Raw genomic sequence first — 12,176 nt, forward strand, 5'->3', positions numbered from 1 at the left:
AATTCTTGGTTCATCTTTGGTTCCACTCTTCTTTCTACAAGTCGGGGAATTTGCAACAGATTTGAAGATGCATCTGAGGATGTTTCAAGTTATTTATATGTAACACCCACCATTCCATTTGCCTGCCTGTACTATATGCTCTTTCTTCCCTTTGCTTTCCTTGTCTAATGCATAGCACTTGCTATTTTAAAACTCTGTTTAGTACTTTGGCTAATCTGCTCTTTAAATTTTTGGTTTCCTTTGATTCTTGAAAATGCAGTGTTTAGTCACTCCTACTAGATATTTAAGATCCACAGGAATAAGAACTATGTCTTTTAAGCCACACAGAGGATCCGAATGATGCTTAGCACACAATAAACCCATAATACTAACTGATAGGTGGACGAATATCTCACACCAGGGCTCCTTTCTCTGTAACATGTAGATGTACAAGTTAATTTGCCTTACATTTATTCAGCAGAGATTTGGTGATAAATACCTGATTTCTCTCCAGTATATTATCATAGATCTTGTCTTGCTGTTTGGGCTAGTCAAGGCTCACAGGTGATATTAACTAAATTTGTCCCCAAATAGGTCATAATATCTATTATTGGCCCAAATTTCATAGCTAAATTGTAGGGAGGATATTACCACTACCACATCGAAATAGTTACCATTTATGGAAACTGAAGCTGTATTCACACAGCAAACTTTCTCTAGTATTCACTCCCTGTATTCTATTCTGCTTCTTTGTTTATTTTGTATCATACAAAAGGGCATTTCCACAGCTGCTGGCTTAAGTAATGGCTCAAAACATCAGTCTTCAAGGTCATGCAAACACACTACTGTTTCTTCCTTTGGACAGGGATGAGTATTTCAACTTCTGTAAAAATCCCCTGTATACTCATAACAGCCCTCCCCTGGATCACCTCTTCCTCTCAAAAATCATGTTAAAAACAGTTTCTTGTTTTTTAATTCCTAGCATATCCCCTGCTATCTCTCCTTGAAGCGCTCCACTTTCTGGCTTCTTAAGAATGTTGAGATTGTTTTCCAGGTATTAAGTTCATAGCTTGTTGTTGAAATGAGAGCAAGTAAAGTACAATAAAATATTTGGGACTCTAATGCTTTAAAAAAAAAAAACCCTAGAATTTCCTAATAAGAACATTTTTAATATATGAAAATGCATATTTAAAATATTTCGGCTTATTCCACAAGCTAAACTCTGAAGGCTCTTGAACTTCCAGCTATTTTACTAGTAATTATCCATTCTTTAGGAATTGTTCCTTTTTACTAGCCTAAGCTATCATTAACATTTTGAAGGTTTAATAGGTGAAATGGTGTTTTTGAGACGTACCCAAACAGAGGACTCAGTTTTCCATAGATGAATACATTACTTCTCTTGTACATTGAAATAAAAGAAGTCTTCTGGTCTTGAACACGCTGGCATATTTCTTCTAGTACCACCAGCCCCTCTTAGGACATGAATTAGGCACTGAGGTAGTAACTCCTTCAAAACCCAAGGAAGCCACTTGCCATACAGAGGCTCTGACTTAATGGTACCATCCTGTATCTCAAGTGAATTCATATAGCATCTTTACTGAAATGGAATTAAATCATTAATACCCAAGCACCTGGTTTATTTTCCAGGAACAAATTCAGACTTTAGGAGAATACAAACCAATTTAAAACTAAGGAGAAATTTCAACCATGTACTTGCAGCAAAGGGGAGTATGAGAGCGGTGGTAGGGGAGATGAACTGGACTATAATCTCTAAACTACAGTTTTCTTATCCTCTACCTCTACCTGGACAAAATGGCATGTAACATTCACTATCTATTTGGAGCTTTGCTTTTAAAACAAAACTAATATTCTTAAGCAATAACTATAACTCTACATATGAGTGTAGACTTGATTTTCAAATAGCATTCAGTGTCTTTTTAGGTAGCAGCCAAGAGTTAAAAAACGACCCTCATCTTGTGTTAGATAATACCACAGAGAGTATGTCTAACTTCAGTTTTAGTTTCTGTCTACTGACTAGACCTATTTAAATTTCCTAACCTGTTTAATGAGCTCCAAAAATAAATGTATATTATAGAGAAAACTGAAGCACACTCACTTTTTACAGAGAAATGACACAGAGAGGGCATTGATGCAGTATGTGACCTAAATAACCCAAAGCAGATTTAATTCAATATGGGAGTCTGGGATTACATTGGGGGTCTTATCTGGGTCTACCAGTAACTGCAATGGCATCTTTAAAAGGTGGCACAATCCTGGATCATCTGTGTCCTAACAAAGACCAAGCCTTTCATGAGAATAGTAATGAATTCATTCCTGCTCTCAAATGTTTTTAATTAAATGAATGTCCTTAAAATGCTATATTTAGCTCTGAATTAAGAAATGAACCATAAAAAAAAGAGGAGTTCTCATTGTGACTCAGGGGGTTAGGAACCCAACTAGTATCCATGAGGATGTGGGTTCAGTCCCTGGCCTCACTCACTGGGTTAAGGATCTAGCGTTGCCATGAGCTGTGGTGTAGGTCACAGACATGGCTGGGATCTTACTTTGTTGTGGCTGTGGTGTAGGCCAGAAGCTGCAGCTCCCACCCCCAGCCTGGGAACTTCCATATGCCACAGGTGAGGCCCTAAAAAGCAAAAGCAAAAGCAAAAACAAAAACAAAACAAACAAAATAGATGCATTTCCAACAGGGCTTACAAAAAGAGACACAACTGTTCACAATGATGGCACTTCACTGTGCAGACCTAATGTACAGGCTGAGAAGTACCTGGAAAGGCATTCTATAGAAGCTTCAATGTTACCATCATAAATTCGTTCTTAAAAAATTCAAGTAATGCTGGTGAGGAGACCTACAGACCTGTCAAGATTCTAGTGCAAACAGGTTTATCCAAGTGATTTTTGGCAGACAGTTCAAGGCAGCAAAAGAAAGAGAACAACATGGAAGATGTGCTGAAAGGGAGAGGTAGGTGGGAAACAGGGCCAAAAAGGGGATGCCAGTGATTATTTCATAATCAAAATGCCTGCCTAGGGCCAGCTATGGGTATTCCTCCCACCCACTGCCACTCACTGAGATCCTAGGGTGCCCTGAACCTGGTGATGAGAGCAGCAAGGAGGGAAAGTGAAGCAAAAGGAAAGGTTGGCAATGATTTTCTGATATCAGACCTGGATGGTATCTGAGGAGGACATAAATAACACAGCAGTTGACAGCATAAAATCAAATATTTCAAGATAATCATGGTCTAAGAGGAGAGAAGGTTGTAGTTTTAAGGAACTCAACACTTTCCCTTCATAATGGATTTTATTTCTGAGCAACAAAGACACTTGAGGATTCAATGTGTGCAGTATCTTTTTCCAAGTAATGATGGACACTGGTGGGTGGAGGTCCTGGGGCAGTCTCAGCTCACCCAACTTTAGTTGGAAGAATTCAATTACTTCTGAAAAGTAGCAAATTGAACACCTCTCTGCAACCTTTCCCCAATGTATAAAAGAGTGTCCATCATGCTGAGGGGGCAGTTCATGCTGAAGCATTTGTTTCTTGCAAATTTATCTTTGCAGTGGGAAGGATAAGACTTCTGAGGACAATTCGAATTTATTTTTTTTTCTTTTTTCTTTTTAAGGCCACACTTGTGGCATATGGAAATTCCCAGGCTAGGGGTTGAATCAGAGGCTATAGCTGCCGGCCTTTACCACAGCCACAGCCACAGCCACGCAGAATCAGAGCTGCATCTGTGACCTACACCAGAGCTTGTGGCAAGGCTGGATCCTTAACCCACTGAGCAAGGCCAGAGATGGAACCTGCATCCTCACAGATACCATGTCAGGTCATTAACCCCCTAAGCCACAATGGGAACTCCTCAACTTTAAAGATCTGAGTTCCTGCATGATGTGTCTAGGAATAAGGTCTCTAAGAGATGTCAAAGTATGGATAGAAGGGCCTTCTGTGGAGATGAGATCAAGAATACTACAGTTCATTTCCCTTGGTGGGTTTCCCTATGACTGTCCAGAGGAGAGGAGGGAAATGAGGTGAGCTTAAAGGTATATGTAGTGTCCAAATATATCAAACCCTCTGTTTCTCCTTTTTTTTAAAAAAAAATATTTTCCTTCTTTTAGTTTTTTTTTTCTTTCTGTTTGCCAGAAATACATGTCATATTTCTAATCACACCCTGATAGAAGTCAAACCATGAGGAAGTTATAGAAACACATCCTGATTGCTGGGACTCCATTCTGTGCACAGTAGCAATGCATCTGGCTCATCCTCATTTGAAAAACTGTCTCTGAAAATTTTGGCAGAGAAGAAGACTACCTAGTTTTCATTTCACATGAAAATTACTTCATTGGTTTCATGTCCTAGGCCCATGACTATATAAAGAGTCATAGTTTTCATAAACATAACAATTACTCAATAGGGAAGGGATGAAAACTGTAATCCAAATACTGATAGTAATTTCAGAGGCTGTTAATGTTGTTAAAAAAAGGGCTTTTGCCAACCAAAATAACTGAATAACACAATTCCAGACACCCTGAGCAAATCGTTTTTGTTATATAGTGACTGTAAAATCTTGCCAATAGAAATTTCAATCTTCCAGGTGTGACAAAACATATCAAAAACTATAATTACTTGATAAAGATTTAGGAATCTACTTTTAAAAAAGGAATGAAACCATCTCTGCAAATATGTATGCTATAGTTTTCAAATCTGGTGACTTAGTTTGCATCAACTCCTTTACCCCTGCTCTCATTAACACATAAAAATGACACAAATGAAAAATGTCTCAAATCTACAATTAATCCTTCACCATTTTTTTCCATCACCATTTTCATTGGCATATTATTCAAATGAGTTTTTCAGGTGTTTTGATTTGTATAAAAGTCATTAACAAGACATTTGTTGCCTAAGTGGAACTTATTTGTAGCATTTTTTTTTTTTTTTTTTTTTTGGTCTTCTTTTGGAGCTGCACCTATGTCATGTCGAGATTCCCAGGACAGGTGTTGAATTGGAGCTGTAGCCACTGATCTACACCACAGCCACAGCCACAGCAACGCCTGATCCAAACTGCATCTGTGACCTACACCACGGTTCACACCCATGCCAGATCCTTAACTCTCTGACGAGGGAGGGATCGAACCCGCATCTTCATGGATACTAGTCAGATTTGTTTCCACTGAGCCACGATGGGAACTCCTGGAGCCCAATTTTTAAAACTTGTATAAAAAATAAGAATGTATTTATAACTTTTATTAGACAACTAGAAATTTGAATCCTGAGTTCCTGTCATGGCTCAGTGGTTAACGAATCTGACTAGGAACCATGAGGTTGCAGGTTCGATCCCTGGCCTCACTCAGTGGATTGAGGATCTTGCATTGCTGTGGGCTGCGGTGTGGGTCACAGATGTGGCTTGTATCCCAGGCTGCTGTGGCTGTGGCGTAGGCCGGTGGCTACAGATCCAATTAGACCCCTAGCCTGGGAACGTCCATATGCCGAGGGTGCAGCCCTAGAAAAAGACCAAAAAAAAAAAAAAAAAGAAAAAAGAAAAAGACATTTGAATCCTAATCAAGTATTTGATGACAGTAAGAAGGGTTTAACTTATTTTTTAAGGTGAATATTATGATGATGATTTAAGATGAATATTATGATTATTTTAAAAGAACATGTGGATTGTTTATTGCAATTCATCATCTTAGTTGTCAAACATTTGCTGACCTTCTGCTGTATCTGGAATACTGTGCTCTAGATGAAGTATTTGTTATTAGACCACTACCGGGTGGTAATTATTCCATCTTTATTTGAAAATCATGCCCAACTCATTTGACTGCTTCTAACTTAAGTTCCTCTTTGAACACTTGCCACTGAATTCCTGGCACTTCCAGCGATAAATTACTCATTATAAAGTCAATAGAATATGTGTTAGCAGTTCTGAATTAACTCATTTGATACAAATATGTTATGTCAACTTTAATATCATTGCCAAAAGATATGCAGTGAGTTTAACACTGGGCTTTAGGTCTTTTTTAACATGTGAATTTAGTTTATCTCAATGTAACAAATATGCATGTTTTAAACAGTATGAAAACACTTTGAGGTGATACAGCAGATGCCTTGCTCTCCTAACTGAAGTGCCCAAGGGTCTGTCTATGCCCTCCAGCCAAAGGCCACTAGGAACACACCTATAATGGATCAGGTAGGGATTATTACTCATTTCAGTGAGGGAGAACTCACACCGTGGGGAGCCATGGAGTGTCTCAGTTAAGGGCTGTTAAAGGGACTTATAGGATTCAGTTGTGGAATTTGGGGAATTTGGTTTTGGGATTTGGGGGCGATGCTATGATTGGGTATCTCAATAAATCTTATCTATAGGGTGGGAAGACTAGAAAGTTTCAGTTGGGAAGAAGCTGATCTCCCTCATATTAGCCTGATATGGGGGATGTTTCAGTTGGGAAGAAGCTGATCTCCCTCATATTAGCCTGATATGGGGGATGTTAAGTATTTTGTGGCTTGCATAATGGCTCATGTCTTATCTGGGTTTAACCTGTAAACAGAATGATCTTTGCTTTTAAGGGTCATGCCTGCAGCATATGGAAGTTCCCAGGCTAGGGGTCGAAATGGAGCTGCAGCTGCAGGCTACACCACAGCCGTAGCAGCACTGGATCCCTAATCCAGTGAGTGAGGGCAGGGATCGAACCTGAGTCCTCATGGACACCAGTAGGTTCTATTACCACTGAGCCACAATGGGAACTCCAGAATGGTCTTTATTTTGCTTTGACCCATCATAGTCACAGAGGCCCTTGCCTGGTACTGAGGTTCTATGAAATTCTTTATGTTCAGCAGGAGATCGCCAAGGCCTAGCTGTGAGTGTCACGCCAGCCCAGAGCAACATCAAGGCCAAGTTGGTGGTACTGACCTAGCTGGTCAGGAGTTGCTTTCCTCTTTTCCACAGATTTCCCTAGACATAATCACATTCAATTATTGTAGCAGTTTCCTGTAGAACTTACCTCCAAATTCCTAAATATTAATATCCTTTTATTTGGAAATATTTATTTTTAAATACTGACTTCCTCCTGAAGAAATAAGCCTTGTGCTCTCACATCCACCCCAGTATATTCATTCTCCTCATACATGCTGTCTGTGCCTGTCCTGACAATGTATTTACATCACCAGTTTTAAATTATAGATATTTTCTTTATTATGGCTAAGTAAATATTATTCATAGTAAACAGTTCACTCTGGCTATAAAATATTTCTTTTAGAATTTAGTTTTATCAATTGTCTCGTTTTTGTTATTTGGTCATGTATCAATAACTCCTTTTCCAAATTCACTAAGAATTGCAAAGCTTCTCTTAAATGGTTAAAACATCAGATAGTTCTTCAGTTCCACTCTCCCCCTTGCAGGTGGCCTCCTGGACTGCTCAGATGATGGGTATCATCTGATGTGGGAGCACTTGAGGCCCACAGCCCTGCTGTCACCCTGGGACTTCATTTTAGGCATCGATTTACTTCTCTCCTTGGCTGGCTTTTCTATTTTCTGAACTTTTTCTTGTGTGACTCCGTTATTTTTGGCAAAGCTACACCCCTTAGTAGCTTCCCAAGAAAAGGTACATAGGAGGCAGAGTTTGTAATATCTGTACACCTGAAAGTGCCCTTTCTCACCTGCACAGTTTAAAAAAATAAAGTCTTACTTTTGAAATATAGTTGACTTATAACATTGTGTAAACTAAGGTGTACGATGTGTTGATTTGACGTACTTCAATATTGTGATATGATTAACATTATTGTCTTAAATAACACCTCTATCTCATCACATACACATCATTTCTTTCTGTTCATATGCACGTCAATGAGGCTTTGGGGAAAACAGAATTCTGAATTATAAAGAGGGGGAACCAGAATGTTGAAGTCACAACTTTGATATTTTCTAGGCCTTAGTGTTGTTGTTGAGAAGTCCAGTACCTTCTGATTTACATGTGACCCTTCTTCCCTCTTTGGAGGCTATTAGGATTTTTGTCCTTGATGTTTTTAATATTCATGTTAACATGACCAGTTATGATTTCTTCTTTCTTTTTAATCTATAGTTCTGATCCCCATCTGGAATATCAAGTCCTTCATTTGGGAAATGGTCTTTTAGCATTTCTTTGATAATTTCCTTCTCTTTTCTTTCTCTAGCATTCGTATCAAGTGAACCATCTAGACTGAAACATTAATTTTCTTAACCTCCTTTTTTCTTCCTTATTATCTGTTTTGTTTTGTTTTGTTTTGTTTGACCTTCCAGAATATTTCTTCAACTGCTTCTTTCTACCCATATACAAATTTTAAAAAGTTTCTGTTGTGTTTTAATTTCTATGAGGTCTTTTTTTTCATTGTCTGAATGCTTCACCCCATCCCACCCCCGCCCCTTAAAAGAAAATATTTTTCTTGTTGGAGTTCCCGTTGTGGCGCAGCGGTAACGAATCCAACTAGGAACCATGAGGTTGCAGGTTCGATCCCTGGCCTCGCTCAGTGGGCTGAGATCCTGCATTTCCATGAGCTGTGGTGTAGGTTGCAGATGTGGCTTGGATCCGGCGTTGCTGTGGCTCTGGCGTAGGCCAGCAGCAACAGCTCGGGATTAGACCCCTGGCCTGGGAACCTCCATATGCTGCAGGTGCACCCTAAAGAGGCAAAAAGCCAAAAAATAAAATGAAAATATTTTCTTGTTTTATGGGTGCATTATCTTCTCTTATTCCGGATTTTGAAAGTGTTAATTACAGACCTATTTGATATTTTTTTCTTTCCTTCATTGGATCTCTCTCTCTCTCTCTCTCTCTTTTTTTTTTTTTTTCAATTCCTTATTTGTGTTTGCTTTAGTCTTCAGTGTTACTTAAAGGCATATTTCAAATGCTGGAACCCCTTGACTGTTATTCCATACTCAAGTGTGAAGCATTAGGGGCGTTGTTTGGAAACTTTACATATTGTCCTTCACTGTTGATGATCTGACAGGGCAGGGCCATCTACTGAGGGTGGGGATTAAGGGGACAGATGATGAAAAGAAAGGTTCACTATGAATTAAGTTTTTTTTTTTTTTTCTTGGGGTATTAGTTTTTTTTCTTGTACTCTAGAGAACAAACTTTGAATGTACCTGAGATGTTATACTTGCTGGCCACTGTTCTGAGAGCTACGCGGAAAAATAGAGGGGGACCGCCTTTTTTAAAATTTAGAATTTCACTTAACCCTTACTGTCAGAATGGCACTTCCTTCCGGTTTTCTGCTCAGTGCAGGCTTCCTGCCTTTCTGCTGCACTTTTTTTTTTTTTTCTTCTTCAGAGAGAAGCCTAGTTTTTGATGGGCGGAAGAGAGACTTTTGCCTGGCTATTTGGGGCAGAGGAGAGGGATCTAGGAATCTCCCTGCTCTCCAAATCGAATTTGCACAAAACTTGTTTACAGCCTCAACTTCACCCTTTGAGTTACTAGTTGTTTCTAATTCCTCAGTCCTCCTGAGCATCTATGTTAAGAACCAGCCTATTTTCTACCATGTAGGTACTCTCATTGCTTGACTAGGCCATTTACAACTTGTCCATCTGCTTTTGATCTTCTAAAAATTTGTTGATATCTTTTCTCTGTCATATTATCACCTATTTTCTTTGTTCTTTGCTTTATCTTCCTCAGTGATGTTTAAGAGGGAAGCACAGCTAGAATATGCATTTAATCTACATTGTTTAACCAGAAATCTTAGCTTTGATTTTTACCACCTGCTTTTTCAAAACAATTTTAAATTGATATGCACATTGAGAATTCTGATATTTAATTTGTATTTTCCCAGTGCAATAAGTTATTGGGGAAAACAAAAATGCCACAACTATTTCTGCTTCTCTTCCCACTTGCCCAGGTGTGTGAGCTTGCTCTAAGCAGATCAAAGATGAACAGACCTTCAAAAAGCATTTTTGGATGTGGCAAAATTAATCTGGGTGGACTGCACCAAAGCCTGATGTCAGCAAATACACAGAACTCAAAGAAAACAACAAAATCAGATAACAGAACTAATAATATTGCCTCATCATATCTCAAGCTTATGTAACTGTTTTGGTAACATTTGACCTACCCATTAGTACCCACCATAAACTTCATGGAAAGTAGCCCAGTTCCTTACACTCCAAAAATGTACTCTTCTGGAGTTCCCACTGTGGCTCAGTGGAAAGGAACCCATCTAGTATCAATGAAGATGAGGGTTCAATCCCTGTCCTCAGTGGGTTAATGATCTGGCATTGCCATGCGCTGCGGTGTAGTCACAGGCATGGCTTAGATCTGGCATTGCTGTGCTATGGTGTAGGCTAGCAGCCGCAGCTGTGATTTGAACCCTAGCCTGGGAACTTCCATATGCTGCATCTGTGGCCCTAAAAAGAGAAAAAAAAAAGAAAAAAAGAAAAAGAAAAAAGGTATTGCTCTCCCCTTCTGTTGAGCATCAATAAGTAAGCTGTCCAATCTGTCGCAAATTTTGCTTCTTCAGATAACAAATGAGTGACTATCCTACTTACTGGAATTTTCTCCCTATTTACTTTGATACATTTAACATGGAGAATGTTGCCTTTTCAACCATGCAGTGTTTTATATGAATCAAGACTGCATATTAATTCCATTAACGTTCTCCGTAAAGAGGTACTAGTAGTCGAAATAATGAGTAGCCACAACGAAGATGCTAATCCAAAGTTAAACCCACCAAGACGAATTTTTGCTGTTAACTGCTGTGGGTGTCACAAACCTTGACTGCAAATGTCAGTTCCTTCCATGGTTAGTGACATCGATTAACTGAAAACAAGGTGCAGGAACGTGCAGATACTTGTTTTAATGAGTAAATGTGGCGTGGCCTGTGGTAGGTCTTACTTTACAAATATTACATGTTCTTAGGAAGCCAGACAGAGAACAAGTTTAGACTTGAGGGTAGCAAATGTCAAAGAGGCTGAGGAGGAATGTTTGGGTTTTTTTTTTCCCCCTGATCTGAGAAAGAATTTTCCCACATCTCTAGAAGGGAATAAATGTACATTGGTCCAGTGATTCAGTATGTTGTTATCAGGTTTATTTAGTACTTAAAATGTACATGGTGAAAATTCCCCATTGATCTCTTTTCCTTCCAGGGATTCATTCACTACCTATTGACTGATGACATTCTCTATGCCAATATTTTCTGACTTCTTTCCTAAATTTCTGACACATTCCAAAGAATTGTCTCAACTGCAGCAAGTCCAAATTAATCAAATAATCTACCTATCAAGACTAATGTTTTCTCTAAATTCCTAAACTCAACTGTTTTACTATCTATTCAGTCACCTAAACCAAAATTTTTAGTCATATTCCATTACCAAGCACAGTAAATAAATATTTACCAGCAGCCAATAAATATTCTCAAATAAATAGCGTATTTTTTTTTCTTTTTTTTTTTTTAAGGGCTGTACCTAGAGCATATGGAAGTTCCCAGGCTAGGGGTTGAATCAGAACCACAGCTGCTGGCCTATGCCACAGCCACAGCAATACCAGATCTCAGCCTCAGCCACAGAAACACCAGATCTAAGCCACATCTGCGACCTATGCCTCAGCTTGCAGAAACACCAATTGCCGCTAGGGATCAAACTGGCATCCTTATGGATACTAGTTGGGTTCTTAACCCACTGAGCCACAACAGGAACTCAGATGGATTTTCATTGTTTTCCACTCCAATTTGACTAACTGAAGATTTAGCAATTTCCAGTTACACTACTTCGAACCCCCTCTCAAACATCCCCTTCTCTTGCCTGCACTGTTGTTGCTCTAATTTAAGCCTTCAAGCCTATTAATTCTTGTATCTCAGCCCTCTAAACCATCTGCATCCCTACAGCACAGCTTTGGTTATTTTTTCATTTGGTTGAAAAAAATACCTAATTTCTCTCTTTCGTTTACAAAACAAAATTCTAACTTCTCCTCTTGACTATCCATAATTATTAGATTCTTCTCTTTCCACTTCCCTTGACTCATAAACCCTCCACTAAAGCCATACTTTCCCATTTTGAACACAGTGTCATTTCATGCCTCCCTGCCTGTGACCATATCATTTCCTATGTTGGAATGTGCCTTCTTTCTATGGTCAAGACTGCTCAAATCCTGCTCAGCTTTTAGCTCCTAATTTAAACATCTTTCAAGCCTCTAATCAGAATGAAATTTTTACTCCTCAAAGCTTTGGTGAT

This window comes from Sus scrofa, chromosome 8 (genome assembly GCF_054392235.1).
Source record: "Sus scrofa isolate SSC_HxYL_T2T_F1_AM1 chromosome 8, Sscrofa_HxYL_maternal_Yorkshire_Landrace_v2.0, whole genome shotgun sequence".
NCBI lineage: Eukaryota > Metazoa > Chordata > Mammalia > Artiodactyla > Suidae > Sus > Sus scrofa.